At 45.3% G+C, this 11,465-nt stretch overlaps 1 long non-coding RNA gene across 3 annotated transcripts; it reads right to left on the bottom strand.

Annotated features, from left to right (window-relative positions):
- Window positions 1–2,814: 2,814 nt before the first annotated feature.
- LOC309626307 lies at window positions 2,815–10,636 on the bottom strand. Of its 3 annotated transcripts, XR_014243102.1 has the most exons (3): window positions 10,125–10,636; window positions 9,389–9,506; window positions 2,815–8,551 (listed from the first exon to the last, which is right to left on the bottom strand). It is a non-coding gene; the product is annotated as an uncharacterized lncRNA (long non-coding RNA). The 3 variants fall into 3 exon arrangements; XR_014243101.1 differs by having other exon boundaries at window positions 9,389–10,636; XR_014243103.1 differs by lacking the exon at window positions 9,389–9,506.
- Between the last annotated feature and the right edge of the window lie 829 nt (window positions 10,637–11,465).

The following is an 11,465-nucleotide window of genomic DNA, read 5'->3' as shown; positions in this document are numbered from 1 at the left end:
ACAAAATGGCTTAGTATTTTTTTTTCTCCTTCTCCTATCGCTGAGCGTAACAGACAGGTCTTTCTGTCCCAGTGTAGACACTTTCCTAGGGTCTCGCAGAGGAGGGTGGGCTTATTAAACTCTGTTTGGATCTGAAGTGTATGCAGTTTCCATTGTGAGGTTGTTGAGACGACGAGGGTGAACAGAGGAAGATAACGGCCATCGAGAGCGTTTGCTGAAGCATGAAGAGGGGCCAAAATATCCGTACTGACTGCACCCCTGTTGGATTTGTGGCACTTTCTTATGTCAGTGAGTCACTGTTTAGGCTGCCTGCAGGGATGTTCCGGGGATGGGCCCCCAGGTACACGGGGCACTAACAGCTGTGCGAGGAAACACATTTGCCACATTTGGATTTGATGTCCTTTTTCTAGGGTTAGTGGCGGGGGGGGGGGGGCGGGTATTTAAGTGGGAGAAGAGTGTTGTCCCCTCAGGACCTACATGTGAAACTGGAGGGTGCATTACAGGGCAGGGGAGGGGATTATCCTTGCTTCTGCTCTGTAGGGTTTTGAAGGGACAAGTAGGGTGACACCTGAAGGCTGATGTGTTCATTGGCTCAAGATGGGACCCAGCAGATAGCTGACCAATTCTAAAATTGTCCTTCTTCTCTCTGGTTCTTTCCCAAAAGAGAGCTGCGTGTTTTGTTGCAGTCATCTGTTTGGGTTTCAGACATTTCTCGCTCTGGGAGGCTCATGCTGCCAAACTTGGTTAATTCAAATCCAACACTCCTCTCTAGGGGAAGGACGGCTTTTGTCAAACTGTGAACTGCCTTATAAACAAGGCGGATCTCTGAATACAGAATCACATCCTCCAAGTCTCTGCTCCAACTGTGGTCACATTAACATGGAGGGCATCTGGACCAAAGTCCAGTCTCAGGCGGAGTTTCTGACACCATCTCAGCCCTTCCTGCATCCCTGGGCTGCCTTCAGGCTCAGCTATGGTCGCGCCTCCCAGACTGAGAGCTGGCCACACCCCTCCCTGGCTCCTCTGGGTCTCCCTGTAACATACAAATCAGTGCCTTTGTCAGGGGGGGAAAGGGATTAAGGATGTCATGTGTCAGGGAAGAAAAACAGGTTGTGGATGGAAGAGAGGAAGAGAGGGAGAATACACCTCCCCGGTCCGTGAGAGGTCAGGGTCAGAGTGAGAGGGGCTGACTTGCTCTAAGAAGGTAAGATGCCCTGGATGAGGTCCCATGGCTACAAGTACGACCCGTAGTGTTACAGGGTTCTCAAAGGCTAAAACACATCTCTACGCAGAAAGTACATATTATGCTAGGGTGTAAAAAACCTTATACTTCAAAATATGTATGTACATGTGTGTATCGATGAGCATTAAACTGGGTTAATTTCTGAATGGTAGAAAATCATTCATTCAACAAGTAGCTATTGAATGTCCAGGAAGTTCTAGGCACTGTTTTATGCTATGAGGATAACAGTAAACCGAACAAAAATCCTTCCCTCGTGGGGGCAAGAGATAGGAATAAAACAATAACCAACTACGATATTTTGTAGAACATACAGTGAGGTATAGAGAAACTCAAACAGAGTGAGGTATAGAGAGTTCTAGGGCAGGGGAGGGCTTACAATTTTAAATAGGATGGTTGGGACAAGCATCACAGAGAAGGTGGCATTTCAAGACCTAATTGAGGGGAGGACTCGGCCGCACAGCTCTCTGAGGAAGAGCTTTCCAGACATTCATTCATGATGAAAAGCATTTTTTTCTTTTCTTTTTTTTTAACATCTTTATTGGAGTATAATTGCTTTACAATGTTGTGTTAGTTTCTGCTTTATAGCAAAGTGACTGAGCTATACGTATACGTATATCCCCATATCCCCTCCCTCTTGCGTCTCCCTCCCACCCTTGCTATCCACCCCTCTAGGTGGTCACAGAGCACCCAGCTGATCTCCCTGTGCTATGCGGCTGCTTCCCACTAGCTATCTATTTTACATTTGGTACTGTATACATGTCCATGCCACTGTCTCACTTCGCCCCAGCTTACCCTTCCCACTCCCTACGTCCTTAAGTCCACTCTCTACGTCTGCGTCTTTATTCCTGTCCTGCCCCTAGGTTCTTCAGAACCTTTTTTTTCTTTTAGATTCCATATATTTATGTTAGCATATGGTATTTATATGTCTCTTTCTGACTTACTTCACTCTGTTTTTTAAAACACCCAACAAAATTACAAATTTTTCAGCAGCGGCCCTCAGTCTACAGATCTCATCTATTTCTTTGAGGCCAGAGTATTTTGTGGGAACACCGAGACAGAGGAGCCAGCCTCACCCTGGGCTGAGTGAGTACCCCTCCCTCCTCCTCCCCCTCCTCCTCTTCCTCCTCTCTCCTCCCCCTTCCCTCCTCCTCCTCTCCCTCCTCCTCCTCTTTCTTCTCATTCTCTACTTTCTTCTTCTTTGTCATCTTCATGGGGGAGGAAGTGGTAATAGTAATTTCATACATATTTTAAAGAGTACAAAGCATTAACAGTATTGTTTTGTACAATTTTACTTTAGATTTACCCACATATTTACCATGCTTATTGTTTTTCCTTTCTTCCTGCATCTCAGCTTTCTACTTGGGATTATTCTCTTTCTAATTCTCACTTCTGTATATTCTATCCATTTGATTCTCTGCTCTTTTTCAGATTTTCTGGTAGTCTTTAGCAAGAGAATTTGTTCAAATTGTCCTGAGGGTACTATCATTGTCATTTCTTCCACTGAGACATTCTTCTGGGGTTCTGTAAGTGGTATGGCTGAAAGGTCTGTACACAAGTCCAGTCATTACTGCTAATAATGAATTTTGGTGAATAACCTCAGCTTTCTGGAGTCCGTTCTTCTTCTATAACAGGAAATTCAATTAGCTGATCTTTCAGTGTCCAAAATTTTATGATTTCTTGGCTCAGGAATTCCCAAACAGAAAATCATAATACATTGAGAACGGAGTTCTTTAAACTGGCGATAATTTAAACTGACTAGATGTATCAAACATGTCTGCCTTAGTCTAATTCCAGTATGTTTGTTAGGAAAATGTTTCCTGAGATTCAGACCAGTAACAGATTTCAATGTTCACATATCTGAGGAGGGAGGCAGCCTGAAGCCCATCTGTCATCAAGGTCCACTCAGGTGGTGGGAACCACCCTGGCTTTTTTAGAAGAGAGAAGTTAACACTGGAAAGTGTATGCCAGATATTGGGAATTCTAAAGGCAGAAAAAGAACCCTAAGGCACCAATGGCTTTGTTGCTACTAGAGCTACTACCTCTAGATAGAGCTGGAGGATCAAAGAGAAAAGGATGAAATCACTAAAGTGTAGAAGCTTGGAGGAAGGCTCGAGGGGCCAAACTGGGACCTCTGGGAAGGGGCCCTGCTGGTGCTCCTGCCTCAGGAACTTTGAGGGGAGTCCCAGCTGCCCAGGTGTCACTGTGGGCACAATAGAGCTGGTTCTAGGAGTGCTGGAAAAGCTGCCAGCTGAAGTCATTGGCTGCTACTGGGATAAGTGCCTCTGCCCAGGGAGAGACTCAAGCAGGAGGAGCCACTCTTCTCCCTCAGGGAGCCTCACACCCTCTCTCCTGCCCCCTGCTGGTGGAGCCTCACATAGACCCTGCCCCAGCATCACAGAGCCAAACATAAAAGGATGGCTTTACACTTGACAGACAGCATTTTAACAACTAGCACACCGTCTATGCGGTCTGCACTGGGGTGGCTGTATTTTGTTATTCTGTCACTGTGAATTATTGGCGTTTTAGGATAATGAGCTCTGCTTTATGCCCCAAGTGTTTATGTTGTTTTATGCGGGCACATTCCATCTATGTAAGAAATATGGGTACATTAATAGCAACAGAAAATGAACCCTCAGAGAAATCATAGAAAAGATAGTCACCTTAAGAAGCAAAAGCTTATTTCTTTTATTCCCATTTTCGACTTATCTATATTTTACTATTTGAGGAACTGCCTTACCTTGGCTTGTTCAAAAGCTCATTCCACTTTCCTGTAATATACCGTCAGACAACAATTCCTGCCTCTACACCCCGAACTAGCAACATTGGAGCATCTGTCTGTTGTACCGAGGCTCCGAAGGCTGCCTATGATTCACACACTCCAGCATGAGCCTCCGTCTAAATACAGACAGACTCTGAGGGAGGCTTCCCTGGGGTGACCTGTGATTAATCCGGTTAATTGTAAACAAATACTCTCCCTTCAGTTTTAGTTTGCTTCATTTCTCTGCCTCTGCCTTTCTTTGCCACTATATAAGGACTGGCTCCAATTGTGCTTCAGATTTCATTACAAGGCAAATTTCATTAGAACAAACTCTGCTGTACTGTCTCAATTATTTTTATTATTGTGCAGTTTGTTATATCTAGTAATGTTTATTGTTAATCAAGCATTTATCTGGGTACCTTGAGACCCTATTGAATCGGTGAGGCTCGTTTTATAATAAGTGAGTTATTTATAGACGGTGGAGTGGTTAGGGTTTTGCAAAACCAGCCAAAGAGATGAGAGTCCTATATTCTAGAAATTTACACCTAAAAAAAATCAGCGAGGGCACTGCCATCAATGCAGCTAAACATACATTTACCTACACATATAGAGCAAGCAGCATAAACCAAGACCAAAGCAGAAGCATGATGTCAATTAAGCACAGACTTTGCTGCCTCTTGGGACTAATGATAATAACAAGGACTTCAAAGCGTGAAATGCTTTATACCAACCGTTGCCAATCAGGCTTCTCCAGTTGCAAACAATGGAAACCGTCCTCAGAATGCTTAAGTAGACACAGGGTTTATTGAAAACTGTTTAGCAATTCGCAGACTCTCTGCAAGGACCAGGGGAACAGTCTTGGAAGCAATGCTTCCAGGAATAGTGCCTAAATCACGTGCTAGAACCAGTCCAGTGAAAAATGCAATGGCCCCACTAATGCATGGCCGTAAAGTTTCAGTGAAGCAAGGTGAATAAGCTCCAGCTCTCTCTGCAACGTTGTGCCTATGTGCTGTACACTTAAAAAATTGGTAAGAGGGTAGATCTCATGTTAAGTGTTTTTACAACAATAAAATACCATTTTGAAAAAAAATGAAAAGACGGCAGGTCACAGACACTGAAAATTGTCTTTCTGATACTGAGTTTGGGCCTCTCCTCCTGGAAAGGCTGTCTCTGCCGTCTCCAGAAGCCTGAGGTGTCTGCTTCCACTTAGTCCTGGGGCGCGTTGCCTTCTGACACAGTCTTACGTGGCTCTGTCTGGTTGGTTGAAGCCTGGATCCATCCGCTGTGCCCTACCTGCCAGTGAGGCTGGGAAGGCACGCTTCTGCTCGCACGGAGGCTGGAGGAGCTGGTTGGAGGCACTGACGCATCAGACAGGGAATTCCCAAACGCAGGAGGAGTATTTAAAGGTCCCGGCCAGCCAAAAAGAATGGAAAATGTCTAAGTCATTTCTCAAAGTGTGGTATTTAGCCTCTGCATTGTAATAACTCAAGGTGCTGAAGAAAAATCAAGATTTCTGAGCCCTCCCCCCCAGATCTTACAAACGAGAATCTCTGCAGGGGAATCAGCAACCTACATTTTCCACGGGCTCCTTGGGTGATTGGGATGAATATTTGGCTCTAGAGGGAGAATGCCTACACAGTTTATATTTTCAAAAGCACTTTGAAAATTGTTATTTGCTTTATTTTTAGGACCGAGTAAGAAAAAGCTCAAATGACTTCTGTCAGAGATAAAAATCTCTGTAATCCTACACAGAAAGGCCTTCTGCTGTGGATAAAAGAGATCATAAATGTCGCTCTTCTTTTCACAGGAGAAGCATCAGAGGAAGAGGAAAGACACTGTTCTGGTGGAAAGAGCACGGACTCTGAGGCTAGCTTGCTTGGGTTTGAATACATTCTATGTGGCTCGATTAGCATGTGTATCAGATCGTATCTTCCAAAGGCAGCCACAACATTGCCCATCGCACGTGCTATTCTAGAATCTTTTAAAATCTTGACTTTCCCCCCATCAAGAGATGGAAGCAATTTCTCCCCCTCTTGAATCTGGATGGGCCTTTGTGACGGCTTCGGTTGGTCCGATGTAGCTGAAGGAATGCGTCGTGACTCCTGAGACAAAGTCATAAAGTGCCATGTGTTGCTGCCTGGTCCTCTGCTGACGCTCACTCCAGGAACCCAGCTGTCATGCTGTGAGGAAGCCCAAGCAGCCACGGACCAGCTGACACAGAGGGGACCAGGGCCCCTGGCTGACCTCCCAGGTGACCGACTTCCTGCCGTGGGAGCCATCAGGGAAGTGGATCCCCAGCCCCCAGCTGAACTGCCCCACTTGATACCACATAGAGCCGGGTCAACTCATTCCTGCAGATCCTTGACAAAATTGTAGAGGAGTGAGAAAAATTAATCATCACGCTTGCTTTGTCACTATATCAGGGAGGTTTGTTGTGTAGCAATAGATCACTGGTAAGGAGATGAGTTAATTAACTTCTTTGTGACTCGGTTTCTCTGTATACAAAATGAGAACAATAATTGTATCCACTTCATAGAGTTTCAATAAGAATTAAATAAGGTATTGTATGTAAAGCACTTAGAAAATAGCCTGACTATAGGGACTTCCCTGGTGATGCAGTGGTTAAGAATCCTCCTGCCAATGTAGGGGACACGGGTTCAATCCCTGGTCTGGGAAGATCCCACATGCCGCAGAGCAACTAAGCCCGTGCGCCACAACTACTGAGCCTGCACTCTAGAGCCCGTGAGCCACGGCTACTGAGCCCGCATGCCACAACTACTGAGCCTGTGCTCTAGAGCCCGCAAGCCACAACCACTGAAGCCTGTGCGCCTAGAGCCCGTGCTCTGCAACAAGAGAGACCACCGCAATGAGACGCCTGTGTACCACAACGAAGAGTAGCCCCCGCTCGTCGCAACTAGAGAAAGCTTGCACACAGCAACAAAGACCCAACACAGACAAAAATAAATAAACAAAAGTAAATAAATAGATTAATTAAAAAAAAAAAAGAAAGAAAATAGCCTGACTATATAAGTGTTATATGAGTGCTTGTTTGAAGAAATATGTAAAAGTGGATGAGATGACCAAATAAGACATTAACAAGCAATCCAGAGTTCCTTAGATATATGGTAAAATTGCCCCAAATTTCACATATCTGATGGGCAGCAATTTAAATTAGTAATCACCCAAATGATAACTTTCTTAAAATGTAAAATAAATTTTACCAGTTTTAATTCTACCTACCACTTCAGCTTGACTAATTTCAATTAATACTTATTTAATTTAAATGCATTATTTATTCTTGCCATGAATCATTTATTCTTACCATTTCCAAGTCAGACCTTAGAGTCTAGATACCCGGTTCTGTTTCACATCTCTCTTTCCCTTAGCTGAATGACCTTAGCCAATTGCCTTCGTTGTCTCCAAAGACCTAGTAGCTTGCAAATAAACATCTGGAAAATAAATAAAGCCGTCCCCTATGATACACATTTCAGCTCTGTTCTTTCTAGGATGTGGTTCTTTACCAGGCAGATGACCTGCTGGAAATAACAGAACTGAGAGTCAGAATATATGACACTGCGGCTCAAATGTGATAGCACCTCCCGGGGCACCAAGATGTCGTAGGGATGAGGTGCCAGCGGCCGGACAAGAAGGACCTTGGAGGACAGGTGCCCCCCGCCCAGGGTCCCAGCCAGGTAAGCCCCCGTCACCCACCAGGCGTCTCTGGGACGAGCACAGGTTGCCTAGTAACCTGGCCCCTCCCTGTACCCCTCAAAATACCTGCAGACATGGTACTTGTCACCCTGGCTGCGTAGAAGATTGTCCCTAAAGTTAGCAGCTGGAAACTACACGCACCTCTTACGCTGCAGTTTCTGTGGGTCAGGACTTAGGGATGGGCGTCGCCGGGTGGCAGTGAGTCAAGGCCCCGCAGCAGGCTGCAGTCAGGCTGTTGGCTGGGTTACAGTCTCATCCGAAGGCATGACAGGGGAGCATCTTCCAAGATCACCCACATGGCTACAGGCAGGACCCTCAGACCCTCCCTGGCGGTGAGCCCCAAGCTCCCGTCCCTCAGCAGAGGGGCCTCTCGACAGGGCCCCTCTCAGCGTGGCAGCCCGCTTCCCGCAGAGCAAGTGGGCCACAGAGGAGAGAGGAAGAGCCGGAGCGGGAGAGAACCTTAGGCGGGAGCTGCAGCGTTGTTTATAACCTCGTCTTGGATGTGTGACTTGGCAGCCAGTGTTGCCGCGTTAACCCGTTTCACAGACTGAACCATCCTGGCACGACGGGGGTGGCCCACCCCGGGGCCACGTCCAAGCCTGCTCTCCACGGTCACCTTGTGTGAGAAGTTCCGTCCTTTGGGCTCCCCTCAGGCCTTCCCCCAGTGTTTCGTCCACGTCGCAGTGTTGGAGGTGAGCTGGGAAGGAAGGCAGCACCGCGCTCACGTCGTGTCAGTGGCTCTCTGTCCGGGGGTCGCCGCGCGTGTGGCTCGGAGCTGGTCGCCGTGTGGCCTGCGGAGAAGGACGGTTGTGCGCTGTCCCCGCAGAGCTGGCGTTTTCCTGGGGAAGATGCCAGAACGCGCATAATTACAAGACAGGGCAAAATATTGCAAATATGAAATAAGTTGTGTTTCACATCAAGCACCTAGTCAAGTGTTATTTAATTTTTAACTAGTAAATTAAAGGAAGAGGTTAGGCTAGGTGATCTCAGGATCCTGACCAGCTTTCAGTTTTCTAAGGATCGTGTATTTAAGGAATATATCAGAGTAGAAGGAAATCAAGTGGGGCCTCATGATCTAGAAGCTTCCACAGTTGGCCAAAACGGCCTCCTGGCCCTCACAGAATTATGGGATGTCTGGGCTAAGAAAGAAAGAGGTGGAAATGCAAAGTAGTGCCTATAGGATGGGTAAACAACAAGGTCCTACTGTATAGCACAGGGAACTATATTCCGTATCCTGTGATAAACCAGAATGGAGAAGAATATGAAAAAGAATATATGTATATATATATCTGAATCACTTTGCTGTACAGCAGAAATTAACACAACATTGTAAATCAACTATACTTCAAAAAAATAAATTTTTTTAAAAAAGAAGGAAAGGGGTGGGGTGAAGGAGTACAGTTATTTCTGAAAGTCTCAGAGGCCAGACTTCACAATTTCATTGCACTTTAGCCAAGAATGACTGGAGTGATTTTGAAATTTCCAGCAGCTTTCCTTGTGTACATTTCAAGAAAAAAAAATAGGGACTTAAATTTCTCTTTTTCCTTTGAAAACTATACATGACTATACATTGGAACAATCTACGTGATCATGTCTGTTTTTTTCCCTGATATCCTTATTTTCTTCCCCCTTGAAAATTCACAAGTATTACTACTTATCGTGAAAAGTCAACCCACTTTATTTAAGATGCTCATGCTTTGCTCTTGTCATCGTGGGGGATGGCGGGCACTGGAACGACATCCCAGCAAAATCCGAACCTACTTCAATTCGTGTCGTCACAAAAATTGACCCTACCTGAAAAATAGGTATTTGGGGTGAGTCAAAATCATGCTGAATTTGTTCCTTTTCCTTCCACGAAACTTCTATTTTTTAAAAAAAATTGTGGATATATTTTTGAACATTTTCTTTCTCATTATTCCCCTATATGCAGCTTTATAGTCTATTTCTTCACCTGTCTATAGGGATGCTTTTAAAACAGTCAGTATTCTGCAAGTAGTGGTTGCTGAATGTCTTCCCTGTTCAAGAAAGCCGACGTGCTCTAGGCTCTGTTCCCCGGGGGACAGAATATCAGTAGTACCCGCATCTTGGTAGAAATGCAGAATTACAGGTTCCACCCCCGACCTACTGAATTAGATCTGCACTTTACACAAGATTCCCAGGTGGCTAGTATCCACATTAAAGTTGGGAAGCTCTGTTCTAGAACTGTCATTGAGAGTGGGGTGTTACTTGTATTTCTCGACAGTATGCGTGCACCAAACCAAGCTTGCAGATGGACATAGGGAGTACTGGGGACTTCTGGAGATCTCTCTCTTTCTCTCTCCCTTTCTTCCTCTCTCTCCTCCCTCCCTCCCTCTATTTCTCTTTCTCCCTCCCTCCCCCATCCCTTTCTCTCTCTCACTCTTTCCCTCTTACCTGCATTGACTTTATCCTTTGATTTTCCTCTGGAAATATTGAAACAATCGAGACTTGTTTTTGTTTTTCCTCATCACTTGGAGCTGATCCTTTTCATCTTTGATTCAGCCAGTTCCCTTCAAAGCTAAATATTAAACAGATCTGTCTCCTGACAGCTGACCCCAGATCGGGACGTGCCCGTGGTCCTCCCCCTGGGGGCGGAGAGCTGAGCCGACAAAGGTGGAGGGGAGACAGATTGGAGCCAGCTCCCGGCCCCTGGGGAACGCCCCAAAGTTGTGTCTCTGCCTTCACGGAGCAGCCAAACAGCCAAGAGTCCAGCAACGGAGCACTTCTGGAAGGCATTCTTGTAGAAATTCCTTTTTTGCCAGAGGGTGAAAGGCTTACTAATTGATTTTGTCTGCCTTTCAGATGAACTTAGAGAGACACAAGGGTTTGAATTCTAACTGAGAGGTACCATTTTTAGATACTGGAACAAATGTTTCTATGTATGTCATATGACTTAGCTTTGCATGTTAGTTTTTTTTGTTTTTTTTTTCCCCACAAGCTTGTCATTCTGTTCAGGGAAGTAAGAGCAGTTAAAGTTCATTATGTTGACTTTTAAAAAACGTATGTCTTTCAAAAACCATTACTTCTTCACAGCAAGTTAATAAAAGAAAGCTAGCTCTTCCCAAACGCTTTGAGGTTTGGTGGCCCTGCCTCTCCCTGAAGACTCCTGGCCACTGAGAACCCACCTCAGGCTCTTCGCTGCCCCCAGGGCTTGTACCCAAACTCAGCCTGCTGTTGGGCTCATATCTGATGTGCTGTGTGTCTCATTATGAAAATATGGAAGAGAGGAGATGGGAAGAGAAAACAGAGAAATGGCAAAACACCCCTTTGCCTGACCACTGCATGCTGAAGTAAGCAAGCTGATGGGGCTCTGTAACATCATGGAAAATGACAGAAATGGCAGTTTTACAGTTTACAATTGTTTTAGACACAGAAAAGCCAATCAGCCTCCTAGTCATCGTGAATGACCAATGTTTTTAAGAGAACAAAAATCACGAGAGTCAGAAAGCCCGCGCATAATCCTGAAGGAAAGAACCTGGGCTCAGAGTAAAGAGTTGGTAAGGGTGCCCTTGCCCGTCTAAAAGGAAAATTGCGGAAAACCTATGAATTTGGGTTCACAGTCTTAAGCCCTGTAATTTCACTTTCATTTCTCCTGTCTTGTTCCTTTGGATTGGAGTATTGCTTATGTGAGTTCTGAAAAAAGAAAAACATGGGCTAGTACACTTGCTCATTGCATGAATCTCTGGAAATAAGAGGTGAAAAAGTGTGTTTATTTCCTCTTTAGCCTGACTTCAA

Source organism: Balaenoptera borealis, assembly GCF_965194805.1.
Source record: "Balaenoptera borealis genome assembly, chromosome: 3".
Classification (NCBI taxonomy): Eukaryota; Metazoa; Chordata; class Mammalia; order Artiodactyla; family Balaenopteridae; genus Balaenoptera; species Balaenoptera borealis.
The sequence above is the reverse complement of the archived record's forward strand: the minus strand, read 5'-3'. Positions and strand labels throughout refer to the sequence as shown.